General features: G+C 43.5%; 1 protein-coding gene across 1 annotated transcript in view; it reads left to right on the forward strand.

Moving 5' to 3' along the window:
* The window catches only part of LOC139754433 (unconventional myosin-XIX-like), a 402,035-nt gene that overhangs the window by 253,675 nt on the left and 140,464 nt on the right, over positions 1-7,896 (forward strand). The gene's annotated exons all lie outside the window — the stretch shown is intronic.

Here is a 7,896-nt window from a genome sequence, read left to right on the forward strand (position 1 = left end):
ACGTGTAGGAAGAGAGGAAAGTGATTGGTTCTCAGTGAATGTAGGTTTGCGGCAGGGGTGTGTGATGTCTCCATGGTTGTTTAATTTGTTTATGGATGGGGTTGTTAGGGAGGTAAATGCAAGAGTCTTGGAAAGAGGGGCAAGTATGAAGTCTGTTGGGGATGAGAGAGCTTGGGAAGTGAGTCAGTTGTTGTTCGCTGATGATACAGCTCTGGTGGCGGATTCATGTGAGAAACTGCAGAAGCTGGTGACGGAGTTTGGTAAAGTGTGTGGAAGAAGAAAGTTAAGAGTAAATGTGAATAAGAGCAAGGTTATTAGGTACAGTAGGGTTGAGGGTCAAGTCAATTGGGAGGTGAGTTTGAATGGTGAAAAACTGGAGGAAGTGAAGTGTTTTAGATATCTGGGAGTGGATCTGTCAGCGGATGGAACCATGGAAGCGGAAGTGGATCATAGGGTGGGGGAGGGGGCGAAAATTTTGGGAGCCTTGAAAAATGTGTGGAAGTCGAGAACGTTATCCCGGAAAGCAAAAATGGGTATGTTTGAAGGAATAGTAGTTCCAACAATGTTGTATGGTTGCGAGGCGTGGGCTATGGATAGAGTTGTGCGCAGGAGGATGGATGTGCTGGAAATGAGATGTTTGAGGACAATGTGTGGTGTGAGGTGGTTTGATCGAGTAAGTAACGTAAGGGTAAGAGAGATGTGTGGAAATAAAAAGAGCGTGGTTGAGAGAGCAGAAGAGGGTGTTTTAAAATGGTTTGGGCACATGGAGAGAATGAGTGAGGAAAGATTGACCAAGAGGATATATGTGTCGGAGGTGGAGGGAACGAGGAGAAGAGGGAGACCAAATTGGAGGTGGAAAGATGGAGTGAAAAAGATTTTGTGTGGTCGGGGCCTGAACATGCAGGAGGGTGAAAGGAGGGCAAGGAATAGAGTGAATTGGAGCGATGTGGTATACAGGGGTTGACGTGCTGTCAGTGGATTGAATCAAGGCATGTGAAGCGTCCGGGGTAAACCATGGAAAGCTGTGTAGGTATGTATATTTGTGTGTGTGGACGTGTGTATGTACATGTGTATGGGCGGGGTTGGGCCATTTCTTTCGTCTGTTTCCTTGCGCTACCTCGCAAACGCGGGAGACAGCGACAAAGTATAAAAAAAAAATATATATATATATATATATATATATGTTGGGGTGAAGAGGGTGGTGAGAGTAAGTGAGCTTGGGAAGGAGACTTGTGTGAGGAAGTACCAGGAGAGACTGAGTACAGAATGGAAAAAGGTGAGAACAATGGAAGTAAGGGGAGTGGGGGAGGAATGGGATGTTTATAAGGAATCAGTGATGGATTGCGCAAAAGATGCTTGTGGCATGAGAAGAGTGGGAGGTGGGTTGATTAGAAAGGGTAGTGAGTGGTGGGATGAAGAAGTAAGAGTATTAGTGAAAGAGAAGAGAGAGGCATTTGGACGATTTTTGCAGGGAGAAAATGCAATTGAGTGGGAGATGTATAAAAGAAAGAGACAGGAGGTCAAGAGAAAGGTGCAAGAGGCGGTCAACAGGTATATCTTTGCGGAAGATGAAAGCCGGCAAGGCAGCAGGTTTGGATGGTATTGCAGTGGAATTTATTAAAAAAGGGGGTAACTGTATTGTTGACTGGTTGGTAAGGTTATTTAATGTATGTATGACTCATGGTGAGGTGCCTGAGGATTGGCGGAATGCATGCATAGTGCCATTGTACAAAGGCAAAGGGGATAAGAGTGAGTGCTCAAATTACAGAGGTATAAGTTTGTTGAGTATTCCTGGCAAATTGTATGGGAGGGTATTGATTGATAGGGTGAAGGCATGTACAGAGCATCAGATTGGGGAAGAGCAGTGTGGTTTCAGAAGTGGTAGAGGATGTGTGGGTCAGGTGTTTGCTTTGAAAAATGTATGTGAGAAATACTTAGAAAAGCAAATGGATTTGTATGTAGCATTTATGGATCTGGAGAAGGCATATGATAGAGTTGATAGAGATGCACTGTGGAAGGTATTAAGAATATATGGTGTGGGAGGCAAGTTGTTAGAAGCAGTGAAAAGTTTTTATCGAGGATGTAAGGCATGTGTACGTGTAGGAAGAGAGGAAAGTGATTGGTTCTCAGTGAATGTAGGTTTGCGGCAGGGGTGTGTGATGTCTCCATGGTTGTTTAATTTGTTTATGGATGGGGTTGTTATGGAGGTGAATGCAAGAGTTTTGGAAAGAGGGGCAAGTATGAAGTCTGTTGTGGATGAGAGAGCTTGGGAAGTGAGTCAGTTGTTGTTCGCTGATGATACAGCGCTGGTGGCTGATTCATGTGAGAAACTGCAGAAGCTGGTGACTGAGTTTGCTAAAGTGTGTGAAAGAAGAAAGTTAAGAGTAAATGTGAATAAGAGCAAGGTTATTAGGTACAGTAGGGTTGAGGGTCAATTCAATTGGGAGGTGAGTTTGAATGGAGAAAAACTGGAGGAAGTGAAGTGTTTTAGATATGTGGGAGTGGATCTGGCAGCAGATGGAACCATGCAAGTGGAAGTGGATCATAGTGTGGGGGAGGGGGCGAAAATTCTGGGAGCCTTGAAGAATGTGTGGAAGTCGAGAACATTATCTCGGAAAGCAAAAATGGGTATGTTTGAAGGAATAGTGGTTCCAACAATGTTGTATGGTTGCGAGGCGTGGGCTATGGATAGAGTTGTGCGCAGGAGGGTGGATGTGCTGGAAATGAGATGTTTGAAGACAATGTGTGGTGTGAGGTGGTTTGATCGAGTAAGTATTGTAAGGGTAAGAGAGATGTGTGGAAATAAAAAGAGCGTGGTTGAGAGAGCAGAAGAGGGTGTTTTGAAATGGTTTGGTCACATGGAGAGAATGAGTGAGGAAAGATTGACCAAGAGGATATATGTGTCGGAGGTGGAGGGAACGAGGAGAAGAGGGAGACCAAATTGGAGGTGGAAAGATGGAGTGAAAAAGATTTTGTGTGATCGGGGCCTGAACATGCAGGAGGGTGAAAGGAGGGCAAAGAATAGAGTGAATTGGAGCGATGTGGTATACCGGGGTTGACGTGCTGTCAGTGGATTGAATCAAGGCATGTGTATGGGGGTGGGTTGGGCCATTTCTTTCGTCTGTTTCCTTGCGCTACCTCGCAAACGCGGGAGACAGCGACAAAGCAAAAAAAGAAAAAAAAATATATATGTGTATATATGTATATAAATATATATATATATAACCCTGGGGATAGGAGAGAAAGAATACTTCCCACGTATTCCCTGCGTGTCGTAGAAGATGACTGAAAGGGGAGGGAGCGGGGGGATGGAAATCCTCCCCTCTCGTTTTAATTTTCCAAAAGAAGGAACAGAGAAGGGGACCAAGTGAGGATTTCGAGGATTTCCCTCAAAGGTTCAGTCCTCTTTTCTTAACGCTACCTCGCTAATGCGGGAAATGGCGTATAGTATGAAATAAAACAAAGAAAAAAAAAATATATATATATATATATATATATATATATATATATATATATATATACATATGTATGTATATATGTATATGTATTTACATATCATTATTATATTATTATTATTACAATTTGTGTCTGTCTGCGTTAGCAAGGTAGCGCAAGGAAACAGACGAAAGAATGGCCCAACACCCCCAAATACACATTTATATACATACACGTCCACACACGCACATATACATACCTATATATTTCAATGCATACATATAAATACATACACAGACATATACATATATACACATGTACATAATTCATACTTGCTGCCTCTGTTAATTCCTGTCGCCAACCCGCCACACATGAAATGACATCCCTGTCCCCCTGGATGCCTGCGAGGTAGTGCTAGGAAAAGACAACAGAGGCCACCTTCGTTCACACTCAGTCTCTAGGTGTCATGTATAATCCACCGAAACCACAGCTCCCTTTCCACATCCAGGCCCCACAAAACCTTCCATTGTTTACATGAGATGCTTCACACGCCCTGGTTCAATCCATCGACAGCACTTTGACCCTGGTACACCACACTGTTCCAATTTACTCTATTCCTTGCACTCCTTTCACCCTCCTGGATGTTCAGGCCCCGACTGGTCAAAATCTTTTTCACCCCATCTTTCCACCTCCAATTTGGTCTCCCACTTCTCATTCCCTCCACCTCTGACACATATATCCTCTTTGTCAATCGTTCCTGACTCATTCTCTCCATGTGACGAAACCATTTCAAAGCACCCTCTTCTGCTCTCTCAACCACTCTTTTTATTTCCACACATGTCTCTTACCCTTCCATTACTTACTCAGTCAATCCATCGCACACCACATATTGTCCTCAGAACATCTGATTTCCAACACATCGACCCTCCTCCATACAGCTCTATGTATAGCCCATGCCTCGCAACCATATAAATTGTTGAAACTACTATTCCTTCAAACATACCCATTTTTGCTTTCCAAGATAATGTTCTCGCCTTCCACACATTTTTCAATGCTCCCAGAAATTTCGGCCCCTCCTCTACCCTGTGACTCACTTCCAGCTTCATGGTTCCATCTGCTGCCAAATCCACTCCTAGGTATCTAAAACACTTCACTTCCTCCAGTTTTTCTCCATTGAAACTTACCTCCCAATTGATTTGTCCCTCAACCCTACTGTACCTAATAACCTTGCTCTTATTCACATTTACTCTCAGCTTTCTTCTTTCACACACTTTACCAAACTCAGTCACCAGCTTCTGCAGTTTCTCACCCGAATCAGCCACCAGCGCTATGTCATCAGCGAACAACAACTGACTCACTTCCCAAGCTCTCTCATCCACAACAGACTGCATACTTTCCCATCTCTCCAAATCTCTTGGAGATGAATGCAAGAGTTTTGGGAAGTGAGTATCATTAAATTTTAGGGAGAATAAAAAGATGTTTTGGAAGGAGGTAAATGAAGTACATAAGACAAGGGAAGAAATGGGAACATCATTGAAGGGGGCTAATGGGGAGGTGATAACAAGAATTGGTGATATGAGGAGATGGAGTGAATATTTTGAAGGTTTGTTAAATGTGTTTGATGATAAAGTGGCAGATATAGGGTGTTTTGGCTGAGGTGGTGTGGAAAGTGAGAGGGTTAGGGAGAATGATTTGGTAGAAGAGGTTGTAAAAGCTTTGCGGAAGATGTAGGCCGGCAAGGCAGCGGGTTTGGATGGTATTGCAGTGGAATATATTAAAAAAGGGGGTGACTGTATTGTTGACTGGTTGGTAAGGTTACTTAATGTATGTGTGACTCATGGTGAGGTGCCTGAGGATTGGCAGAATGCTTGCATAGTGCCATTGTACAAAGGGAAAGGGGATAAAAGTGAATGCTCAAATGACAGAGGTATTAGTTTGTTGAGTAATCCTGGGAAATTATATGGGAGGGTATTGATTGAGAGGGTGAAGGCATGTAGAGAGCGTCAGATTGGGGAAGAGCAGTGTGGTTTCGGAAGTGGTAGAGGATGTGTGTATCAGGTGTTTGCTTTGAAGAATGTATGTGAGAAATACTTAAAAAAGCAAATGGATTTGTATGTAGCCATTATGGAACTGGAGACGGCATATGATAGAGTTGATAGAGATGCTCTGTTGAAGGTATTAAGAATATATGGTGTGGGAGGCAAGTTGTTAGAAGCAGTGAAAAGTTTTTATCGAGGATGTAAGGCATGTGTACGAGTAGGAAGGGAGGAAAGTGATTGGTTCTCAGTGAATGTTGGTTTGCGGCAGGGGTGCATAATGTCTCCATTGTTGTTTGATTTCTTTATAGATGGGATTGTTAGGGAGGTGAATGCCAGAGTTTTGAAAAGAGGGGCAAGTATGCAGCCAGTTGTGGATGAGAAAGCGTTGAAAGTGAGTTAGTTGTCATTTGCTGATGATACACCGTTGGTGGCTGATTTGGGTGAGAAACTATGGAAGGTGGTGACTGAGTTTGGTAAAGTGTTTGAAAGAAGAAAGCTGAGAGTAAATGTGAATAAGAGCAAGGTAATTAGGTACAGTAGGGTTGAGGGTCAAGTCAATTGGGAGGTAAGTTTGAATGGAGAAAAACTGGAGGAAGTAAAGTGTTTTAGATATCTGGGAGTGGATCTGGCAGCGGATGGAACCATGGAAGCGGAAGTGGATCATAGGGTGGGGGAGGGGGCAAAAATCCTGGGAGCCTTGAAGAATGTGTGGAATTCGAGAACATTATCTCGGAAAGCAAAAATGGGTATGTTTGAAGGAATAGTGGTTCCAACAATGTTGTATGGTTGCGAGGCGTGGGCTATGGATAGAGTTGTGCGCAGGAGGATGGATGTGCTGGAAATGAGATGTTTGAGGACAATGTGTGGTGTGAGGTGGTTTGATCGAGTAAGTAACGTAAGGGTAAGAGAGATGTGTGGAAATAAAAAGAGAGTGGTTGAGAGAGCAGAAGAGGGTGTTTTGAAATGGTTTAGTCACATGGAGAGAATGAGTGAGGAAAGATTGACCAAGAGGATATATGTGTCGGAGGTGGAGGGAACGAGGGGAAGTGGGAGACCAAATTGGAGGTGGAAAGATGGAGTGAAAAAGATTTTGTGTGATCGGGGCCTGAACATGCAGGAGGGTGAAAGGAGGGCAAGGAATAGAGTGAATTGGATCGATGTGGTATACCGGGGTTGACGTGCTGTCAGTGGATTGAATCAGGGCATGTGAATCGTCTGGGGTAAACCATGGAAAGCTGTGTAGGTATGTATATTTGCGTGTGTGGACGTGTATGTATATACATGTGTATGGGGGTGGGTTGGGCCATTTCTTTCGTCTGTTTCCTTGCGCTACCTCGCAAACGCGGGAGACAGCGACAAAGGGGATAGGGGATTAAGAATACTTCCCACGTATTCCCTGCGTTTCGTAGAAGGCGACTAAAAGGGGAGGGAGTGGGGGGCTGGAAATCCTCCCCTCTCTTTTTTTTTTTTTTCAATTTTCCAAAAGAAAGAACAGAGGGGGCCAGGTGAGGATATTCCAAAAAAGGCCCAGTCCTCTGTTCTTAACGCTACCTCGCTAACGCGGGAAATGGCAGATAGTTTAAAAGAAAGATATATATATATATATATATATATATATATATATATATATATATATATATATATATATATATATATATATATATGTGTGTGTGTGTGGAAATAAGAAGAGCGTGGTTGAGAGAGCAGAAGAGGGTGTTTTGAAATTGTTTGGGCACATGGAGAGAATGAGTGAGGAAAGATTGACCAAGAGGATATATGTGTCGGAGGTGGAGGGAACGATGAGAAGTGGGAGACCAAATTGGAGGTGGAAAGATGGAGGGAAAAAGATTTTGAGTGATCGGGGCCTGAACATGCAGGAGGGTGAAAGGCGGGCAAGGAATTGAGTGAATTGGATCGATGTGGTATATCGGGGTTGATGTGCTGTCAGTGGATTGAATCAGGGCATGTGAAGCGTCTGGGGTAAACCATGGAAAGTTGTGTAGGGCCTGGATATGGAAAGGGAGCTGTAGTTTCGGACATTATTACATGACAACTAGAGACTGAGTGTGAACGAATGGGGCCTTTGTTGTCTCTTCCTAGCGCTACATCGCACACATGAGGGGGGAGGGGGATGGTATTCCATGTGTGGCGTGGTGGCGATGGGAATGAATAAAGGCAGACAGTGTGAATTGTGTGCATGGGTATATATGTATGTGTCTGTGTGTGTATATACATTGAGTGTACATTGAATGTACATTGAGATGTATAGGTATGTATATTTGCGTGTGTGGACGTGTATGTATATACATGTGTATGGGAGCGGGTTGGGCCATTTCTTTCGTCTGTTTCCTTGCGCTACCTCGCAAACGCGGGAGACAGCGACAAAGCAAAAAATATATATATATATATATATATATATATA

This window comes from Panulirus ornatus, chromosome 17 (genome assembly GCF_036320965.1).
Source record: "Panulirus ornatus isolate Po-2019 chromosome 17, ASM3632096v1, whole genome shotgun sequence".
NCBI classification, from domain to species: Eukaryota; Metazoa; Arthropoda; class Malacostraca; order Decapoda; family Palinuridae; genus Panulirus; species Panulirus ornatus.